Here is a 23,985-nt window from a genome sequence, read left to right on the forward strand (position 1 = left end):
ACTGATTTATTTTAAGCATAAACCTCACAAAAGTCATGTAAAAAATATATATTAACTAAGATAAGTTCTCTGAAAATAATGTCTTAATATCTTTTAAAAAAATCTAAGCATATTTTTGTAGTTTTCTAGTAAGTACATAAATATTGTTTTAAGGATGCTTAGATGTTTATTGAAAAACGAGGGAAAAATAATGACTAAGAAAATAACTGTTTGCCCTGTGAAAGCTGGAACATTTTTTCCTGCATGTTTATAACAATTTAATAATTTTGTAATGTTAAATTTGCATTTAACAGGGAGCATCAGACCAACTGCAACAATGAGCATTTAAAGACGTGATTTTTGACCAAAATCACAGAAATCACTAGTATGTATGATTTGTCACTTTTGACCAATAGGTGGCGCTGTCATGAAATTGATGTGGTGCGGTCACAGTACGGTAGCAATGACACATACAAAGTCTGGTGTCCATATGCCAAAGCATTAGAGATAGTGTCTCAGGGTAGGTTTACACGATAACGACGTGCTAAAAATGGAAACGTTTTTTCTTTGTACAGATGACAATGTTCACACGGACCCGCGAAAACAACTAATAATGCTGTATTATACATGCCAGACAAGTAGCTGGTGATGTCACTTTGTAAAGAAAGACTACACACCTGCACACATTCACATTCTTTTACTACAGATCACTCGAGCCGAACAAACATGCTTATAAACACCAATTACATAATCTAGCCTGATTTTTTTTGTCTGATTTTCATTCTAAGGATGTTAATCTTGATAATATTGCATTATTACTCATGCAACCTAAAATTCCAAATAACAAAAACACAAGGTGCACAAACCCGGGAAAGACTGGTATTCAGAGAATGCGTATTTTGCCTTTCTTTGATAAATTTCTTCACTTTGCAAACCAGTTAAAACTTGTGAAAAACTTGCCAGTGCAGTAAAAGAAAACTTACATTCAAGATGCAGTCTATGGAAACAATTCTTAACATCTTATGGAGTGTTGCTTCTCAAGAAAATTTCTTGTTTAAAAGATTTTTTAGATTTTAAGTTAAAATAAAACTAACTTTTGTGCAAAAACTAGCAAGTGCTGACTTCAGTCTTTAAATTGAGACATGCTCCAGTGCACTTGTAAATACAGCAATGAGTAGAGATGACGTGGTTTTAGGTCAAATATGTGTGGTGGGACGGTCGGACAGAGTGTATATTTACCCTGCTGGAGACCAGGCCTGACTGACATACCCTACTGGAAACCGTGAGAGATGAATAGAGCCTCAGGGGGAAGGGGATCATGGGAACTGAGATGAAACACTCTCTCACCTTCAGATGCACACACACACATACCGACACGCCCCCTGCCACTAATATTCTCAACCGTTTACATCAAGGAAGGCTGTAAATGTAGCAGAAAATGTAATAATGGCTCTTTCATCATATAGCATTTACTGTTGTAATCTACACTACCCATCCTCTGAATTATGCACATTCTTTCATGAGAAACCGCAGTAAACCCTGAGGAAACAAAGCAAGTCAGCACCGTCTTTGTGTATTTGCTCGAAAAATGATTTCATTCTCTATGTCAGCTGCACATTTTAGAAAAAGGAAAATGAGAAATAAACAAAAGTTGTATATACTGCCTCGCCACCACAATCACTCATTCTAGATGTTTGCCAGGGCAGTGCTATACAGCTGCTAAGATTTCGAGAGTGTCACACAGGTTACTTGCAAATCAAAACCCACCCACAAGACTCTCTGATATTCTGGCCTCTATATGGCTCAGGTCTCTCATCAATGTAAGTCTATGGATTATTTTTTTTTTTTTGCCTGAAAATCTTTCAGGAATATAGGTTCTGTACAAGTAAACTCAATCAATGGTATTTGTGACCATGTTGATCACTACAAAATTTTTATTTAATAGTTAATTTAAATACTCCTCCCTCCTTTTTTGAAAAAAGCAAAAATCTGTGATAAACACACAATTGAGGTTAATGGGGCTAGTCCGTAAACATTAAATTCCTAACTGTATCAAAAGGATAAAGATATAGACAATATGTGTGTTAACATGATTTTAATGTAAAGATATATCCAATTTTACAACTTAGCTACCATAACAACGTAACGCCATGAACCCTAAAATGACTTAAAACTTATTCAAACAGCTTTAAAGCTGAAACAATACAGACATTTTCAAAGAATAGTTGTAATAAAATGTTTCTGCTTTTTAAACTGAGGGTCATTTGTTTATTTTCTGCCTGGTCAAATTCTTTATTCATGATGCAGCACAGAAATCATTATCAAAATAATAACTCGCCATCAACGTGCAGCAAATGACATAAGTGTGACAATCCAAACATCGAGTAGAAAGCAGCCCCCGCTGCTAAGCTTCTGCTCTGGCACAGTGTGAACCACTTCTTCCCCACCGACTTGCATGCTTTCTGCTTTCATACTCTCCATTTAACCAAAGTTTACCTTATTTTCATGCCCCATATTACTGAGCTGACGTTCTCCACAGCTGTGCTGCAGCCCTGTGCTTGGTTGCCAGTCATTACTGTGCACTCTGTGGCAATGAATGGTGATGCTTTATGAATGCTTATCGATAATGCTGGGAATTATTTCATAGCCGGCAACAGTGGAGTGTGAAAATGTTATTGTTTGCTACTGAGCTGCACTTCAAGAAGTTGACCAAAGTATTTCAGTATTACATGAGAAATCTCTTTTCCCAAAATAGGCTCATTGGAAAAACCTACCTCTACCTTCATTACTGCAAAACTTCAATGTACCTATACAATTCATCATTGTAGTTTTAAGCTGAAATAAACACCAACAACTTTTATTCATTTTCACACAAATACTCACTGGACATTTCACTTTGATAAAATGTTGCGAAATGTGCAAGAAGCAAGGCAATCTCATACTGCAGAAATCTCGCCACAGACACGTTTTCCAAATGATTCTAGGTTGTCTTTTCCACTTTTTATCACTTACCGATTCATTAAAAGCAGCTTTCACAGTGCTAGTGCCAACTAGCATGTTGAAAAGATGCCTAGCAGGAATTCTGACAGCTGTACTAAAGCTCACAAACCTATGATAAATCCGTCAACGGCATGGAGCAGGGCACGCAGCCCTCCGCAGGGAGAGGAAGCACATCTGTGCTCAACTAGCCTTGAAAACGCCAACAGGAAGCTGCATTGATGCGATTGCTGAGTGTTTGTAGTCTTGACCTGAATGAGTGTTCATTTCCCACATTTGTGCATGCAGAGAATTTCAAACAGAGTATTAGCCATTGGCAGCTCAATACCAGCAGTCTACTGTAATAAACACTTCCAAACAATAACAACATTTTCAGATATCTCTATAGCAACTGCTCATTTTTTCTCAACCTAGAGGTTTAAATCCTGCTGTTACTGATTGTGCTTCTAAACTGATGTGGATTTCACGCAGTTCCAGACATCTAGTTTTTACAATGTCTCTCCTCCAAAACCAATGCTTTGATGCACAATATACAGAGGTAGTTTCTAAAGACTTCAAAATATCTGACCTCCAAAACATCTTTTTTGGTCTATGTATTGGCCGTGATGTTACGTCTCACTGTTTTTTCAGTGTGTGCTTTATATACACTTTCACCGCATTCGAATTGTGCATAAATGTAATGTAAACTGACTTTGCAGCCACTAAGAAGTACATTCTATAAAGTATGCATATGTGTATAATAACAATGCCTCATTATTTGAATGTACTTCAGAGAACACCGATGATAGGCTTGTTTGCAATCTGTCTTTAAATGTGACGTGGCTTGTCTTCAACAGACATCTAGTTTATCACCTCCTTGTAAGGTTGACAAGCTCTGCGGTCGTTCGCTTGACATCAGTATGTAGCTGTCGGTGAAAGTCTTTTCCCTGCATGTCAACCCAATACCTGACTGATAAGGCTGAGTGATCTGACCGGATATTCGTAACACAGGCATATTATCAGATTTGTCTTGGAGTGATTCCATCAAGTCTTTTCAGTTAAACTGAGAGACACAGTACAATAAAAATATGTTTCTTATTCTATTGCATAAGGCGTATCTTCTAGTTTGAATACCCATGGTTGTTTTGTGCACTAGCAAAAGCAAAGCTCTATGTGGAGGCTACTTCTTTCAATACAATGCCTTGTGACGTAAATGAGGCAGAGATTATACAGTATATACAACAGTGGCAATGTGGTTTGCGTATACAAATGTCCTGCGATTATGTAAATGCAAAGCATATTATAATAAAGACATAACTGTGGTTGATTTAGTGAATGCCTTTTCAGTTCTGTGGTTTTCTGAATTTTTGCTGCTAGTCTGGAAATGCATTGCAATAACAATGAAAGAAAACAAGGCAAAGAAGCATGAAGTTTTGTTTGTTGTAGCGGTGGGCGATGACCACAAACTTATTTCATGATAATATACTGTATGTATACAAAGAAGCAAACAACAAACAGTAGGACAAATTAAATATACAAACAGCACTTTAAGTTTTTCTAGTACAGTACAAGTACTATTTAATATTAGTGATCTACACTGAACAAAATTATAAACACTTTTGTCTTTGCCCCCATTTTTCATGAGCTGAACTCAAAGATCTAAGACTTTTTCTACGAATACAAAAGGCCTATTTCTCTCAAATATTGTTCACAAATCTGTCTAAATCTGTGTTAGTGAGCACTTCTCCTTTGCCAAGATAATCCATCCACCTCACAGGTGTGGCATATCAAGATGCTGATTAGACAGCATGATTATTGCACAGGTGTGCCTTAGGCTGGCTGGCCACAATAAAAGGCCACTCTAAAATGTGCAGTTTTACTGTATTGGGAGGGTCCGAAAACAAGTCAGTATCTGGTGTGACCACCATTTGCCTCACGCAGTGCAACACATCTCCTTCGCATAGAGTTGATCAGGTTGTTGATTGTGGAATGTTGGTCCACTCCTCTTCAATTGGCAGGACCTGGACATGCATCCCAAACATGCTCAATGGGTGACATGCCCGGTGTGTATGATGGCCATGCAAGAACTTGGATGTTTTCAGCTTCCAGGAATTGTGTACAGATCCTTGCAACATGGGGACGTGCATTATCATGCTGCAACATGAGGTGATGGTCGTGGATGAGTGGCACAACAATGGGCCTCAGGATCTCGTCACGGTATCTCTGTGCATTCAGAATTCCAGCAATAAAATGCACCTGTGTTTGTTGTCCATAACATATGCCTGCCCATACCATAACCCCACCGCCACCATGGGCCACTCGATCCACAACGTTGACATCAGCAAACCGCTCACCCACACGATGCCATACACGCTGTCTGCTATCTGCCCTGTACAGTGAAAACCGGGATTCATCCGTGAAGAGAACACCTCTACAAAGTGCCAGATGCCCTTGAATGTGAGCATTTGGATGTACTGCCAAATTCTCTGAAACGCCTTTGGAGACGGTTTATGGTAAAGAAATGAACATTCAATTCATGGGCAACAGCTCTGGTGGACATTCCTGCAGTCAGCATGCCAATTGCACGCTCCCTCAAAACTTGCGACATCTGTGGCATTGTGCTGTGTGATAAAACTGCACATTTTAGAGTGGCCTTTTATTGTGGCCAGCCAGCCTAAGGCACACCTGTGCAATAATCATGCTGTCTAATCAGCATCTTGATATGCCACACCTGTGAGGTGGATGGATTATCTCGGCAAAAGAAAAGTGCTCACTAAAACAGATTTAGACAGATTTGTCAACAATATTTGAGAGAAAAAGGCCTTTTGTGTACATAGAAAAAGTATTAGATCTTTGAGTTCAGCTCATGAAAAATGGGGGCAAAAACAAAAGTGTTGCGTTTATTTCTCACTACCATTAATTAGACTTGGATTGAACATTTTGATTCATAGGATATTACTTTTATGATCTCTTTATGAATGTTTTGAAGCATCAGGGTTTTGGGTGAACAGACTTTCAATGGAGGGACAGAAATCTCTCAGATTTCATAAAAGAATATATGTATTTGTGTTTCGAAAATGAATGAAAGACTTTTGGTTTTGGGAAGACACGAGGGTGAGTATCTGATGACAGAAATTTCATTTTTGAGTGAACTAACCCCTTAAGGCCTAATAGGTCTTCTTTTTTGAATGAACATTTAAACATTATTACATAAGACATTATTAAACATTCATAATAGTGAAACATATTAAATTACACTAGGTCTCCATTTTAAATGTGCTTGCAGTGGTTTATTACCCTCAAGTCTGAGGAAGTTTCGACTTTCTTTGCATTTCCTCCATCATCAGAGCCCTGGCTCATATTTCTGACTTTATTACTTCTCTGGAGGCAGCTCTTCTACGAGCATCGATTCACTGCGGCTGTTTTCTGCAGTCCGGCCCCGTTTCCATTCTCCTTAGACCAGAGACACCAAAATAGTGTTTGTGGAATTTGACTGTAGCACTGCAGAACACTGCTTTTGTGTGTGTGAGTGCCTGTGTGCGTGTGTACACTGGGGGGTATGAGAGGAATTTGAAACGTTCAATGTGGCGGTTGTAACAACGCTGCCAGGTCTCTGTGAGTGACACTTTAAACGGGCAGCGTATGAAAACACAGGATTCCAATAAAAAGTTTGTGTGTGAATCCAAACAGAATATGCATGTGTGAACATGTGCAAAAGTGACTGTGTGTATGTGACAAATAGCCCGACTAGTGTTAGACACCCCTGCGGGCAGATTCCAATGGGTGAGATCACATGGTATGATGACATGTATGCCTGGAAACAACAGAAAACAGAAACAATGTGATATTTTCTCACAGGTGCCATATGTACTGTGGACTAGGGATGTGTGAGACTTGACAACTAAACTGCTGCGGCTAGTCGACATTGGAAATGCTAGTCATTTACATTATACCTTTTTTGCACATTTATTCTTTGTATTTATATTGTATTTTATATTTTTACAAAGGCTATGTTCAAATTATTGTCATGTTATTGTCAGACTTTAAAATAATATATATTTTATTTTACCTCAGACTTTGCATGTGTTTAAAGACTTAGAAGAAAATGGAACAGTTTTGTGTAGTCTGTGTTATGTCAAACTGGCATATAACATTTAGGCTTGCTTATAAGCTTGTTACACTACAGTTCAAAATAGAGGAAACTTGCCTACTGATATAAAATTTTATATTGGCTTAAAGGGGAACCATTATGAATTAAACTTACTTTACAATTTCAGATCCTATATCCATGTAAACGGGAAGTTTCCTACATGCATGTGTATAGAATAGAATAAGGAATAACTGACAACAGTGTGTATGACTAAATTACAGACTTTTCTGACTGTCCTCTGGGGGGATGTTAGACTAGTCGACTAGTCTAGGGGTTCTCAAACCTGTCCTGGAGTTTTGCAGTCTCTACTAATGAGCTGATGAGTTAAATCAGGTGTGTTAGATGAGAGAGACACAAAATGTACAGTGCTGTCCTTCAGAACAGGTTTGAGAACTCCCGGACTTGTCAGTTACAAACTTTTAATTTAAACTTTGATGAAATTAGTCGTGGTGCCAATTTCAGCCTGTACTCATCAATAAAAAGTACATGTTATAGTAGAGCTGCACGATGATTCTGAGCAGACTAGTCCTAAATTAAATGACATGTAAATTACAAGAGGTTCTGACAAAATATGAATTGCTGAAGTTAAAAATTAAAAATGTTTAATTAATTAAAAATTATTATTTAAAAAAATGGCAATGTTTGAATGATTCAATGACTGACTCATAATGACTCAAAGACTTCACTTGTTTCATTACTGGATGAATCATAAATACTTTACGGCTGTGTCCGAAATCTGCATACTCTCTTGAGTAGGTACAGTATAGTAATAAGCTCAGCAAACACTTCACAACTGCTAAAAAAATATATTCTATATAATATGAATGTGTGTAGTATGAATGTAATCTGGACGTACTACATTCAGCATGTTGCCCTTATCACGCGACCTACCAGCGTGAACCCAATACGTCAACGTCGCTTCACCGCCATACACAAATCCTCTCCTGTGGCCTCATGGGATAGTAAAGTGTCCATCGTATGCACACTTCAGAATCTCGCCGGAAGTAGTTGTTCATCCGGGTGCTTTTTGCCTACTCTTTTATAAGAACTATGAATTCAGATATACTTATTTTGTCACATACAGTTTTTCGCATATATATAGTGGAAGTATGCGATTTCAGATGCAGCCTACTTGTTTCATTACTGAATGAATCAGCGTTTTTGAACAAATCAAATCGTTATTTGAAGCGGCATATTACTTTAAAAAGGAGATTTGCTCTATTTTGATCGCTACAGTAGACATCAGTATTTATATCTGAACTATAAACTTTTAACCCAGTATTTCTGTGATGATTTGAATGATTGTAAGACAGAAATAACAATACTATGTGATTGAAAAGACTGTTTGTTAAGCTGTTTCATACCTAAACATGACAGCTCTCTCTCAGCAGTCAGCAGCAGCGCAAACACAGATTTGAATGCTCCGGTATGATTTTGTCAGAGGTTTAATAGACACAGGCAAATTGTTGTCATTTAGGAATAAGATCACGTGGGTGTTTGAATCTAGATTGCTAGATCTTTTAACGATTAATCGTGCAGCAGCTCTATGCTATAATAATTTCCTTCACAAGCAGACTTCTTTTCGTTTGACCTTCTGGCCTGCAACTTCAGTCCAACCACTGGTGTAATAACATTTCTTAAACCTCCCTAGGGAGGACCAGCTGACTGTGTCGACCTCCCTGGGCGTCTCTTTTTCTTGCTTGGGATGTTATTGAGTTGCGCAGGGCTACTAGAACTGGATCAATGGCCTCTCTGTCAGGTGCTCCTGTGCTAAACGTTAGTCGTCTGGCACAATAAAGTCTCTGTTCAGACAGGAACAAGCATCTAAAGCTCTCCATCTGTAATATCCTCTGCACACTTCCAGGCCCATGTGAGACTCAATGGAACTCATAACAGTGATATCGCACCTTCATAGAAGCTCAAAAACACTGTTTATGAACACTGTGGAGTTCAGCCGACTCTGCTAACCCTAAATTTAAAATGCATGGAGAAGGAATGAGGGTGTGTGTCTATGTAATGCCTGCAGTACAAGCCTAATTACCGTGATCTAATAAGCTGCACTGATAACCTGACAGTGTCACCAGGCCAGCTGCTGTTCTTGATAAGGTTTTGTTTGGTGTTAGTCTGATGGGACACCCTCGCACCTCCCACTGACCATTCACTGACCGTCTGATGCATATTGCACACAAAAATTCCAAAAGCTCAAACTGTCAAGCTCTGTTTTGCTGGCTTTATGCAATTTCCAAGAGTCATGGTGTTCGGGTTTTTATCAGTCCACTAAGAAACAAAGTTTGGTTAAACAAGGTTGCCACGTTGGAATCTTTTTATATGTCAGTCACAGTGCAAAAAATACTTTTTGAGTTTCAATTAGGTCCTGTTTACACCTGGTATTAAGATGTGTTTTAGTTGATCGGATCACAAGTGGATGATGCTAAATACAGGTGTAAACGGGGTCTAAAACATTTTGAGCTTGACCACTTTCGACCACTTCCAGAGGTAGCTGAAAACACATTCGACCAGATTGCTTTCGTAGTGTTAATGCTCATGTGGTCGAATGTGTTTGAAATACCGCAAAAGACCAGATACTCTCTGATGTAAGATTTTTAATTTTTATATTTTTCATTTCTTTAATATCTTATGCAGCATTGATTCACACGTGCATTTATCCTTAAAGATTTTTAGACATTTTAACTAGAACAAAAATTCTATGAATATTTTCTGCCATGGTCTGTCTGTCTTTTCCTGTACAATTGGGTTGTTCTTGTTCAGCATGTAAATGTCCTGAAATGTCATTGAAAAAAACAACAATAGTGGTTGGTTTTTACCTTTTTATCTTTGTACTTCAAAGTTCCAAGACAGACAACCAACTGAATTTGCAAGACTACTTAGATGTTGTGAAAGCTACCTAAAGATTTTTGGGGGAAGGCAGGTCATAGATCAGAAACGGAGTTCTTGCACAAGCACTGAAACTAGTCAATAAATCATATAGTAAGCTAATCATCAAGCTGAGATTCTCAACACTAAGTCTGTAGATTTCTACAAGTACTGCTATCCATCAGCTTAACAGGAAAGCCGGTGAGATTTTAACTTGAGATTTAACACTGCATGAGTTTATTTCATGGTGGATTCCAGGTGTCAACTGGAATATTTCAAATATGCTTCTCTTAATCAATTTAGGATGTTTGTCGAAGTGAGCAGGAAATGCTTGAATGAAGAAAAAAGAAAAGAAAATGAACGCACATTAGGAAAGGTCAGTCCTCATCAAAATGCATAAGATGACAGTTCAGCTAATTATAAACTGGAAAAGCCACAAATCCTCTGATTCACAAGAGGATTTCATATTTAAACGGTGCAACCAAATGCGCTTTAATGCTGCTGTAAGTTGTCAAATCTCTGGCAGGTTCAACAAAATGTCACCCTCTGGGCTGTCTATAATCTTCTGAAGCCATAATGTCCCTTAAATCCACTATCAATTATCATCGAAGATTATTTTTAGAGACTTAATTTTTCTTTATCAAGCCAGGCCACTAAGCTCTGTTTGAACAGCTTGCGAGAAACGCAGCCGTGTGAGCAAAGGCCACGGATCGAGATGCAACTTCTGAGTCATGACTAGATAACCACAACACCACTGCAGGCACAGCGTGCAACGTGCATGTGCATGTTAGTGCCATGCTGTTACCATGACAGAACAGATGTCAGGTGCCTTGAATGATAAAGGGCTTTATTGGGTTTCCCCGTCGCTCGCGTTTACTGAATGGTTACATCGCTTCTGGTTCAGGCCTTTTTATGTGCTACGTAAAAAGAATAAAAAAATACAAATAAAAATACGATTTTTCTTCTCATTAACATTTAGATGTTTAAATTAAATTAAATTAAATGGCAAAAGTAAAAAGAACTAGCTAGATTAGCTGATTGCCTCAATAGATATCACCATCAGTTCATCCTGCTGTAAACACTTTCTCCGACAAGTGGATGCAATGAGACCTGTTTTCCTGTTTGTTCATTTAACGTTCAGCATGAAGCCTATTGTCAAATTTCTGAAGTCATGCTGCAAAGGCATGACTCAAATGTTTGTCATGGTACTCACATGCTTGGGACTTCGAAGGGTGGATCAAATGTTTGTTATGGTACTTACATGCTTGGGACTTCGAAGGGCGGAAAACAGTGTGTTTTGTGCTTTTTATTTCCCTCTTTCTAGGACTCACACACACACACACATTTACAGAGGAAGGGAAGAGCCCTTATCAAGGACAGGAATGTGTGTCTTCTATGTTCCCCTTTTCCTCACTCTCAATGTACTGGTGGAATGCCCAGAATCTGTTTGCTTTTTGGTCTGTTTTTAATTCAATCCTCTGTCTCCAAATAAAATAAAAACACCTCCAAGCTATGCTTCTACCAAGGGTATTTTCAGTCAAATGTTTCTCATGTTCTTTTTTAATGATGGAAATAAACTGGGTGAATAGTCTGAGATTTCACTACACTGTAAACCCTAACAAGTAAGCAGAACTTTGAGGTAATCAAACGCAGAGATTAAAGGTAGGGTAGGCAATTTTCAAATAAGCTAGCAAAAGCAAGCTAGCTTAGAAAGCATAGGATCCCACCCTCACTTCAGAGCGTTTCCAAAGCCACGCCTCCTTCAAAACACATGAACACGTACAGTAGGGAGCAAACAAAAGCACTATGAGAGACTGTTAAACATCTCAAAGCACATTACATTATAATAATAATGAACATAAACAACTTAAAGAGCACTGACCTGTACCACCTGACTGCTGCAGATTCATTTCAGCATTGATAGTGTTGACATTGAAACACATAAATTCGAGTCACGAACTGCTCCGAGTAAAGGAGCAGTTTGTCATTCAGGAGGAATGACATGTGATGTCTGGCATGAGCAGGTGCGCGGAGGTATGGAAATACATATATTGACAGGCAGGTAGGACATCAATCGTATCATTGCATTCAGACCGATTACAATGATTGGACGAATATTTTGTGGTCCTAAGCTTTTTACAGATGATATACTGTATGTACATATAAATACATTTAGACCACTTAATTTGCTATCAGGATGTGAAGAGACTTTCAACCAGCATAACAAAAAAATGATTCTGGAGCAAATCACCTACCCTGCCTTTAAGTTTAAAAAAAAAATGTGTTAATTACAATTTACCTGGAAAAATGTGTATTAGCTCCTACAATTAAATTGCATACACATTAACTTAAGTCTATGCAGTTATTAACTAGCTCATGCAGTACTACTAACTACTATGTAACACACCAGCAAGTGCTAATACAAGTAGCAAGGCAACTATTTATATACACTTGCATGTGTATACAGTTAAGCAACATGCAGCATATGTATCTCCCTATATTAATCTTGTGCAAAAACATAAAATAACACTTAATTTCAACATTAATACAGTCTGACAGAAAGCTTACTGGGAGCTAGAAATCTGCAGCAACTCATTCAGTTTAAGTTCAGCTTGACATGAACAGTATTGAGTCCATGTAACTTTTTTCTATTAAGTACAAAAGGACTTTGAGTAACATTTGAGTGAAATGAACTCATTTCATTTCACTGTTCTTTTAAACGGTGCATAGGAAGGTTTTTTTTTTTTTTTTTTTACTTAAAGCCACACCGCGGAACTTTTGCGGCCGCTAGGGGCACTAGACCTGGAACTTTCACGTCTAGCGCCCCTAGAGGCCACAAGCGCCGCAGCACTGTCACAAAAGTCTAGAAGACAGTATATCAGAGCCTATGGTCACGTGACGGCCGTAAAGCGATACGTTCTCCAGGTCACATGACCTGTTCAACGACGGTCCGTCTCCTCCAAACTTACATAGGCGGTATTTCAAGAGGGCAGCCCCGCTCGGAGCATTAATAGTGTCAAACGCTGTATATTGGCCTGAGGAATCATTTAAAATAACTCGTATGCGTCAACTCTTTAGGTCACAAAGTCCACGGTGTGGCTTTAATAGTTCTTATTCACTACCTACCCGCAATCCAGTTTAACCAGACATCATTGGAATTTGCTTGGTGCAGTTCTATTCCAGTGCCAATAAAGTAATTATTTCCATGCAAACACATCTCCTTTCATGTAAATTAGGCTTGTTTTAGCTTGCACCTTGATGAAAAAAATGTTTGGCACACTTTTGGGATGTTAAAGAGCTGGTTTAGGCACCTAGATTGCAGTGAAGTGAGGTTCTTAGTTCAGGAGACTTCTCATCTATGTTGAAGTGCACACTTAGTCAAGTATAAACATATTTCAAATGTTCCCTCTAAAATTCCTCACAAGAAATAAAAATAAGCAAAAGAGTCAATTGTTGTCATACAGAAAGGCTCTCTTGCAAAAAGGCATTATACTGCAGGCATGCTCACAATGCAAAGATTGTTACAAAAACTTGACATCATAATTATGCATCCTTTAAGTTATCTTGGGCAGAATCACATGTATCTTTACAAAGAAGGCAATCCCAGATTAAAAGAAAATGGTGGACGAAGCGAGGAAAATGTTGCATTCTGAATTTGTATGCATTGGGTTTTTTTTAGCATCAATTTGCTTTTATGCCTGACAGATTAATCGCTAGCTTAACAACAAACTTACTAAAGGAGTCAACTGTGTTTCAAACTGGATATTAATTCAAAAGTGTTCTGATTGTATTTTTGTCAGTTCAGGCAGCATTTGACTTTCATTGAGGCCTATGTACACTACATGTCAGACGTTTTGAATAATTAAGGTTTTTTTAAGCACTAACATCATGAGCATGTCACTCATGTCGAATGTATCGTAACTTGCACTGTGCGTGAACAGAACATGATAAAGTATACTGAGAGTGTAAAATCTTGAACTTAACCAACTAAAATCCAAGGTGTAAAAAAACAGGTACAAAAGACACTCAATGGTGAGCACCTGTTCTGACGGGCCCTGACAGCGCCTTGGGGCTTTAGGCATTAAAAAGCATGTCACCCAAAAACACCTGACATTCCACTTCTGCTGCACATCACCTACATTCACAGGAACAAACAGCTCTGACACTGAAACCTGAGAGAATAAAAATGAAGCTTTTATTTATTTATCACGTTTAATATTGCAGCATATTCAGCATCACTGTTGTGCCTGTGCTCAATCAGTTTATTGCTGATACAAAGGCCTAGATAACATCAACGTGTTAAAGTGAACTTCTGTTTCACCAAAACTTTTCTGGGTATTTTCCTACAAACTCACCCAGTAATATTGCAACATTATAGTCTTGTCCTCAGACAGCATGTCCACATACCGATAGTTCTAATCTGATTGGCTGGCTGCTACAAAATTTCAGTAAGTCAATGTGCACAAGATTTTATCTAGATGCACATATATGTAAGTCTGATATTTATTTTCATGTTATGAACAATAACCAATGAAAGTTTAATATCAAAAAGTGATACTATTTTGTCTAAAATAAAACAAAAATCAAAAGCAATCATTTTAAATGCAACCAGTGAATTTAGGAATAAAAAAACACTATCATGTACAGTATAAAAATGTATATTACAGAAATATTAAATATTATAGAAACGTGCTGAAAATACAACGCAACCAAACACAGAAACGTGCTGCAAAAAGCACAAAGCTCAACACACTGCAACTGAAGAAAACACAATAAATATATACATGAAGATAGGTTACCAATGCTTTTGACATTCAGCTTCTTTTAAGCTCCAATGTCAATTATTCATTTTGACTTTAATAAACAGAGTCAGTAAGCCACGATCAATGATTAAACATCTCTTTCCCCAACAGGAACTCAAAGCACCCTTTCTCACTTGAACTTTCATAATGAATCATTTCAGGATTTTCTCCAGATATTCTTGAGATGAGCAGGCAAAGTGTCATGTAACGGCATGTTGCTGCTGTTGTCTGGGATTAGTGATTTTCTTAAAGAGGTTTAGGGAAGAATGTGAGACTAGCCTAATCCTGCCTAAACCAAACACACAGATTGCCATCAGCGAGCTTTAGCACCAGGACCTGGTGAACATGTAGTACTTCAACCATGTCATTACACTCTGTCAAACATTATTATTGACCTTCCTCACATACTTGAGTCCACTTATAGATGGCCTTGTTTCGTTTAAGCTGCGGAAATTGTCTCTGAGCTGTGCCCTGCTTTCCTGCGGTTCCAAACACTGTGAAGATAGAATGTGCACCTACGATGAGCAATTTGAGCAAACTATGCACGGCATACTGCACTAACAGTCCATTAGTAATAATCATGTAGTCCATTGGATGAATATGTGGGACATTTCTGGGATAATTAAGTAACACTTTCAGCCCATATGCTGAATTAAATGCACAAATCTGTCTGCTCTGTCAGTCCAATCAAATGCAGTAATGAGTTGATAATTGTGGGAAATTTCAACCGAAGATGGAAATGCCCTTCTCCCAATTTAGCGTTTAAAGTCAACATGAAATCAAAACCGATTCTATTTACTGTTCCCTGCCTTTAACTTAATTCATCAGTGCATGTTATTCCAAAGAAAGAAAATGTTTGTGTTTGTAATCTTTCAATGAGTTAATGACACCATAATCTTCACAGGCTGTTAGTTAATGTTGACCAATAGCCAAATAGCTATTTAGGTTGGGTGTTGCAGTAGCTAATGTAGTCTTTCTAAAAAACAAAGGTTATGGCAATAATTGGGTCTTGCTCATGTCTGGTATGAACGCTGAACTTGATTTCACCAAGTACAACATGTTTCTGGATCAACATCTTTGTTTTTATGTTTTCAATCAACCAATCATATTTGAGGGACAAGTTTATAGTTTATGGCAAGTTTAGACTTACAATCAGGGTTAGGTATTTCTACATCAGTGTTATCCATCATTTCCATAACAGATTAACTTTTTTCAGACAAAAACAACTGCCCTTTATCATCCAGAAACACTGAATCATTGTTTTGTCTCCGTGGATTAAGTTTCTAATGCTTAACACACATGTGCTTCTATGACGCCCTTGAGTTCGCAGACAAATTAAAACCAGTTAGAAATCACAGAAACAACCAAAACAGTCAACACAAAGTGACACTCAAAATATGATTATACGTTGAGACAACAAGTACTCATTTTAACACTTTTTTGCTTCTCCATAATACATAAAGTTGTTCAACTCTTTGGGTCAATCTCACAAACTGCCTGGGTCATATTTCACCTCAAAATCTAAAGGGAAAGGGGCCAGTATTAACATTTCTTTGATTGTGACATTATTTTCATAATGATTAGGCACATTTTTCCAACAAAAAAAACCTCACTCATTAATGTAAAACAGTAGATAAATTCATCCTGTTATGTTTTTTACTGCAAAAGATACCATTGTATAACTGTATTTTACAAATGTACAATCTAGTTCATATGCACTCATTTACAAGGTGCACTCAGTAGTTGTTTATTTGAAAAAAGTTTTACGCACAAAGAAATAAGATGTTTTTGCATTTCTCTGAAGTTTTCTTTCATCATGCACAGTCAAACTACAAAAGTGAGCTTTAGTTATCTTTGACTGACAGCACTGGCTAATTATGCCTAATAGCTCAACCCACTTTACAGGGTAACTGACATCAAACTACACAGCGGGAAGTCTTTTACCAACACTACTGCTCTCATGAACTTGGGTGAGTGAAATGTGAGACAGCATCTCATAGGGATATCCTGCAATCCTTTGTAGCATGCCAACAAGATATTTGGGATAAAGAGGTGGTAGAAAGGTCAGAAAACATTGACGGGATTCCACAATCAAGTCAATAAAGCAGCTGAACTAAACAATTAAGCAGATAATTAGTGGTAAATTAGTATAGAAAAGAGTTCCCTGGCATGAAAATCCCAATGATTTTGTATATTGAACAAATTAGCAGACAATATCAATATCCGTAGTCAGAAAGCGTGCAAACAAGGTACACCAAAGGTTCATTTAAAGCATTTCACAGCAGTAGATTTGAGCGTTTTAGGCATGTCTTTAACAGCACCAGCTGAATATAAATAATATCACACTGCTGTTCATAAATAATTACAAGCATCCCTATTTGCCCTTTATGCAAGCAGAGGAAATTAATCAGGTAGCGTTCTGCTTTCATATATTCATAGTTTTTATTAGTAATTCCCAGCTCCATACGGCACAGATGACAGATGAGCTGTGACCTCATATCCTTCATGCTCTACAGGGTAACTGAGCATCTGCTGGGTTTATAGCCTCTTCATGAGGCTTATTCATTGAATACTTTTGCGTCAATTTTTGGAGTTCAACACAGTGTCTTTTGATCTGTCTTTGATAGATTAATTTGGAGAAGCCACTTTATGATTATTAGATAAAGTACTTAGATGGTATAATCAAACCCTGGTCTAAAGGCCAATTCCATGACCCGACAAAACAAGCACTGAACAAAGCCAACAGACACCGACAAGGCTAACACACTAATCCGACAAAAGTCGACAAAGTGTCTGTTGCCGTTGGTCGTCGTCTGTTGGTGCAGCTTGAACTGGTCTTAAAGGTGGCTGGGTTCTCTTAACTAGTCAACTGTTCTAGGTTTTCAATGGCTGATGCTCACACCAATTACCACCAAAGACATTAGGGGACATGTCGATTCCATTACAATTAGAATAGCTATTAAATAATATGGTGTTTCATTGGCCAATTTTTAAATCTTTATATTTGGTTGCATCATTGACAATATCTAGAAAAACAAAGTGGACGATGGCCGATATAATGCTGACAATACAACTAAAAATAACAAATGAGTCTTGACATTTGAAATGAGTGACATTTACAGGAAAAAAAAAACTGAAATATGTGTCATCTGCACATAAAAGTTTCTCGCACACATTAATGCGATTTCTTCAAATGTCACTTAGGGTTACATTACATGTAATATAATATACATAACACAATATTTAGTCAAAACAAATGAACCAATAACACAGTTATCAGCGAAGGTGACACTCTTTGTGTACTTCTGTTAATCAGCCAAGCGGGAATGTTTATCGGCTGGTGCGATAATTCTCAACATCTCAAATGCCCAAATATTGGCTTATTCATTGGCCTGAGCAATATATCAGTCTATCACTACTTTAAAGCAAGGCTGCTACAGAAGAACTGTGATAAGTCTATAGTAAAACACTTTTACTATCTAGAGAAAAAGTCATAACATTCTATTATTGAACTATATTAAACTGTAGTCAAGTCAGGTCCAATTCACCATGATTTACTCACTTGTAAAGCTAACACAGCACAGAGCAGAACCTCTCTGAGGGCCACTGAGCCCACCAGTAAAAATAGACAGCGGCGCTTGGTAAACTTCAGATTTATTACCTGCAGGCTGTTGAGATGGGTGTGTTAGCTTCCTAAAGCCTGGCAGTTCTCTTATATGAAATAATAATAAGCTCTGAGTGACAGTGAGCCCAGTGGAGATGTGAAACCACTGCATATTTTTGACCTGAAATTAAGATGGGACACAGGCAGTTTGATTTTGAACAGCTTTACTTCACCTACACTGTGAAATAATTATGAAGGAGGACTATAAATACACTGAAATAAACAGTTCCCATGTGAGACGAACATGACTTCCGTGCTATAAGTAACACTTTCCCACAAAACAGAATTTGGCTATTTTAGATGTTTTTTGATCATCCATGTTTGTGAGAAATGAAAATATAATTTGACACAAAAGCACAATAGATTTATCATAAAAGTGGTCCATATGACTATATATATTTTGTTCCTTTTGTGTTCCAGGAAAGAAAGTAATACAGGCGTGGAACAATTTGAGGATGACAAATCTTTCATTTTTGGGCTAACTAGCCTATTTCTTTAAAAGCTTTTGCATGTGTGTGCAAGCAAAAAAAAATCAGAAATGTGATGTCGTCCCATTGTCCTCCTGTGGTTTTCCACAGTGGTTCCCTATCAACAGCAAACACATCTCCAGCAGCTAGCCAATTCTTTAACCAGCAGGATGCTGTTAAACGGTCCAAGCACACACTGAGAGACGAGTATAGCAGCTAGGGATGATGGGGGAATATTCTGTGTAAAATTACACCGAGCAAAAGCGTATTTGGCCCCAGGCTGTTGTACAAAGAGGTTCTCTGGAAGGCTGCATGTATAAACAACAATTTAGCATCGACACTCATATGCATCTAATAGCACAACAACACAAATCTCAAAGTAGATCTGTTTGCACCATCCCATGTGGAAAAAAAGTCTTAGACAGGTTGCCTACAGAGTTTTCGGTCTTATTTTTCTCTGATTATGCTGACGGTGTACCTTTGGGGTGAATTCTCAGATTGATTTTTAGCTCTCTCTCATCTCTCTTAAATGCTCCTGGCAAACATACAGGTCCAACGCCAACAGAACCACAAATTTCCAACCAATCAACATCAACCCTTCAATCTTGTTTTGATAGGATTTAGATGTGCCACATTATTGAATAACTAATAAAATCAAACATGTAGAACTACTGACTTTTATACAGTAGATTCTAACAAACATCTTTAAAGAAATTTCCAAGTCATTCCTCAGAGTACGTTTGCATGACAATGATGTACTAAAAACTGAAAAGTTTTTCCTCTGCGATTTTTTGCGTACAGACGACAGCGTTGTCAAAACTATCCCCGTTCACACGGATCTGCGAAAACGATTCAAAACGCTGCATTATGCTGCCAGGCCAGTAGTTGGTGATGTCACTTTGTAAAGAAACACTACACGCCTATAGACTGAACAGAATACATAATACACAAGCACATGACGTCACCGTTTTCACAGATTCGCAGTTTTGTAGTTTACATGGAGACGATAGCGGTGTTGTTTTCAAAAACATGCACTTTGAAACCTGGGGCACGTTCAAGTTCAAAACGGTGCGCAACGTTTTGCTACGGTTTCCGGGTTGAACGTCATGTTTCCTGGAAACGGCGTGCACCGGTGTGCAACGGGGTTTGAGATACGTTTTCTCTTGTTTGGTGGGTGTGTCAGAACTGCAGTCCAATCAGCAGCAACATGTATATAAAGCACGCGGTATTAAAGTGAACTCGCACAATGGGTTCAAGGAAAGTAATTTACAAATGTGTTCAATGCAGCTTGGTATAGGCAACAACTGAGGATATTAGAAGACATGTTTGTAGTAAGTTTTATTGTAAAAATATAGGATATCAACATAATGATGTAGTTGTTTAGATTTTTAGCTTCATTGCAAGTGTATGACATTTGGTATAGAAATAAACAATGGTAATTAAGTGCTTTTCCTAAAAATGAGAAAGAAAATACAGGGTATTAAAACAGTATGAACTACAAATAAAGTCAGTATGTGAGGCTAAATAGATGTGTTTAGTCTGAATTAGGTAAGATGTGTGCTTCCATTTCAGTTTCAGCAATCCCTTCACTCGATTGGGATGTTCTCTTTTGTTCTGGGCGGCAAGTGCAGTAACTGTAACATCGGGCATATTTTGTAGTATTAAACACATATTTATACCGACTTCATCAGGCTCCGAAAATTCTTCACAAAGAACACAAAGAATGGCCTTCTCAGCTGCCATAGTTGCAACTCTTGCGTCATCAGAACAGTGTGTTCAACGCATCACCGTTTCTGTTTAAAAAAATGTTGTGCAACGTTTTGTCGAGGCTGAACAGAGCCCTGTTTTCAAACGTTTGAGTTTTCAGGACCCCAATACGCCACTGACGTGTAAATGAATGGCTAAAACGCGTAAGAAGTTTTCAGTTTTTAGCTGAAAACAGAGTTGTGTAAACAGCCCCTAAATCCAACAATTAAATCTTAATTTTATGCACCATTAGCAACACCTACAAAGAATTGCTAAAACACTCCCCCCATCTGTCATTGGTCCCCAAAAAACAGCTAGTCCCGCCCCAAACTCGTGCTATTGGTTGAGTCATTGTTGCTATGTCAAACTGATCTGCAAGCTCAAACAAATAGTAACATTTTCAGAACGCCACAGAAACACAACTGTCTGCATTTTAGGGTGGATTTCAATGTTTTAACGTGGAAAAACATTACACACTTCAGCTTTAATTGTTTTTATCACAAGAGAGAAGCAGTTAATCGCTATCTGTCAAGGTGTGTGTCAGAGGCAAAGTAACGCTTCAAGCTGCACAGGTCATTTTTCTTTGCGTAATTGAGTATTTGACGGCATGGTGACTCCATGGCAGTGAGGAATTTCCTTTCAGCAAACTGAACATCCATCATCTAGGGGCAACAGAGAAACTTCACCTGGACACGATGGCCAAGTGAGACCGTTCCATCTCTTTATACCACTCAGTTTTTTCTTGCTGACTGTCTACACTTTTATTTTCATTTTCTAAATCTCTGTACTTTTCACTCTGGTGGACCTGAACTTCCAAGTTCTTCCCTTCATGGGTGGAAAAGCACCAAATGGAATTTCTTTAAATCACTTGAACAGGTTGCAACTGCAATGACAAGGAGGGTTTCCTACCAGTTTCTTCAGGCCTTCTGTGTGTTTTTTTTTTTCTTTTTCAATTCCAGATAAAACCTTTTTTGTCAATGGTAAACAGTTCTTGCACAGACAAGCAGGCAACTTAAGAAGCGAGGAAAGCTTCAGGTGGATTCTCTTTTTCTCTCCAATCATTTAGTTCAGTGAATTTTAAGAGCTCCATTTTGTTGTTCTTGCTGTGACACATACTTACAATGCCCAACTTCTGCGTGTGCATGCTTTTAAAAATGACTGCAGCATGAAATTGGGTTGGCAACTAATCCTGCAAAGTATCAGACATATTCTTACCTAAAATATTGAATATGTAAACTTGGTACTTATTTAGAGGTTATAATAATTTTGTTCTGCTATGGATTACACAGGCAGAGCAAATCCAGCACCTTACATTAACGTACATTAATGATCCTTGCATCAAATGACAACTGATAGTCTGTGAAAACGAAACTGCTGTCTTTAGTTCTGTTACCATGTAGGCTGATGGGATTAACAGCCCAGGGGTGTTGCAAACTCCCACTTTAAACATGGAGACACCCTGCTTGGCACATCAAGTTACATCAAGCCATATGCGATTAACTTTAAACAAATTTTTAAGTTACTTGACTCAGTCATTCCAAGTTTCATTAGCATGATGTAGACTATTTTCATATTGTACTTACGCAAAGTGAAATTGCAGCAACCTATGACTAAGTGTGATTTTTTTTTTTAGATCACATTTTTTCTTATGTTTGAGTCAGTGACGACACTATTGTAGGCCTATTTCACTATTCAAAAATACAAGAATCGCAATTCATTAATTAAAAGACTTGAATAAACATTTTCTGTGATTAATTCTGTGATAATTTTTTGCATTCTTAAATTCATTTTGATATTTTTGTGGGGTTTAATGTAAAAACTGTCAAGGTTGTGTAACTGTTGTTCAGCATGAAAAAGGTATTTTGTCACGTGACAAACCAAAACTGAGATGACCCCATTGGACCCAATGGTTGTGCATCTCAAGGTTAGAGCTACACACAAATATTTTTTATAATTTTTTAACTTTTTTTTCCCCAAAAACATATAGTAAAAGCAAACACGAAGAGTACCCTACATATCTTTCCAAATGTGTTTTAAACGAGATTTAAAATAACCTCTTTTTTAACATCTCAACCATCCTTTTTGTCATTTTACAAATTAATGATAACTCTTGCAGATAATTACGCAGGACCGATCGTAAACCGCGAGCAATAAACAGATGTGCCTTTCATTAGCCTAAACTGTACTTGCATGCGCGCAGAAAATCCACGTAAAACCAATAAACGCTACCTGTTGACTATGAAGCAAGTAACCAACACCCCTAAATAGCTTTAAAACATCCTTACCTGATGTTCTGGTCCGTATGTCCTGCTGAGTAGGTAATGAATTGTTACAAACAAAACTGAAAGCGGAACTAATATAGTTCAAAAGAAGATGAGTTTGCAGCGCGAACGAAGATCGACGCCGAATGGACGTAATCCGCAAACTTTACCGCGTCTTCTGCTGGAAGAACAAAACACCTGAGGAGCTTCGCCAAGAACAAAGGCAGGATTTTATGGATTCAATTCAACGCTTAAAACCGGTTAGTTGGCAATTGCTGCCAAGCGACATTAATAACGTCGTTTTGACAAAATAAAAGAAATTAGTTTCAAACATCCACTGAAAACTTTGAGCCTCTCCCACCTCGACGCACTTCATGCGTTTCATGGACGACTGAAGGGGAGTGAGAGGTTTCTAGTTACCTGACTGACTGACTGACTGACTCGAAAGTTCCTGTTTGTGAGGCCAACCCACTCCTGGCAAACGGTTTCCTTTTTTTCTAAATAAAAACGGCAAGGCTTCTTTATATTTGTTTTTTTGGACTTGTTAAAAATTAACTGCTCATGTGGTGTGCAGTTAAGCAACTACTGACCCATTTTATCAGCTAAAGAGAGTGGATGAAATCAACCTGTTAGAGACATCTAGACATCTAGGCTACAGTCTTTCCTGGGGTCCTTAAGTCTGGAACCATAGTGAAAATGCTGCCCTTTTTTCTCCATGAAAACGTTTTATTAACTATTGGATGTAAATATTTTTGGGGTGGAATTCATTATAATCAAATTTGAACAAAAAAAAATTAACATGAATTTAAGAATTTCTATTTGGTTTACATCCTCTATTGGTTTAATGGCAGCATTCAGGTTGCATGAACTTACATTTGTTCTGTGTTAGCATGTTATGAGAATGTTCCATAAGCATGTTATGCTTCAATGGAAGGGATATTTCTTAATAATCTCTTCAATGACATGATGTGCATATTTTTGTGTCCAGGGGCATTATTTCCTTTTAAAATAATTTGATAAATTAATGACATATCACTTTACTTAGTCTGAATTAATTTTTAGTACA

At 37.8% G+C, this 23,985-nt stretch overlaps 1 protein-coding gene across 2 annotated transcripts in view; it reads right to left on the reverse strand.

Moving 5' to 3' along the window:
- palm3 (paralemmin 3) overlaps positions 1–23,353 on the reverse strand; it is a 42,085-nt gene extending 18,732 nt beyond the window's left edge. For both annotated transcript variants that reach the window (XM_081380707.1, XM_081380706.1), the window contains exon 1: positions 22,944–23,353. The gene's annotated coding sequence lies outside the window, so the exon portion shown is untranslated. The remainder of the gene's footprint in view (positions 1–22,943) is intronic.
- Between the last annotated feature and the right edge of the window lie 632 nt (positions 23,354–23,985).

The sequence above is a fragment of the Scardinius erythrophthalmus genome (assembly GCF_964197995.2).
Source record: "Scardinius erythrophthalmus genome assembly, chromosome: 12".
Classification (NCBI taxonomy): Eukaryota; Metazoa; Chordata; class Actinopteri; order Cypriniformes; family Leuciscidae; genus Scardinius; species Scardinius erythrophthalmus.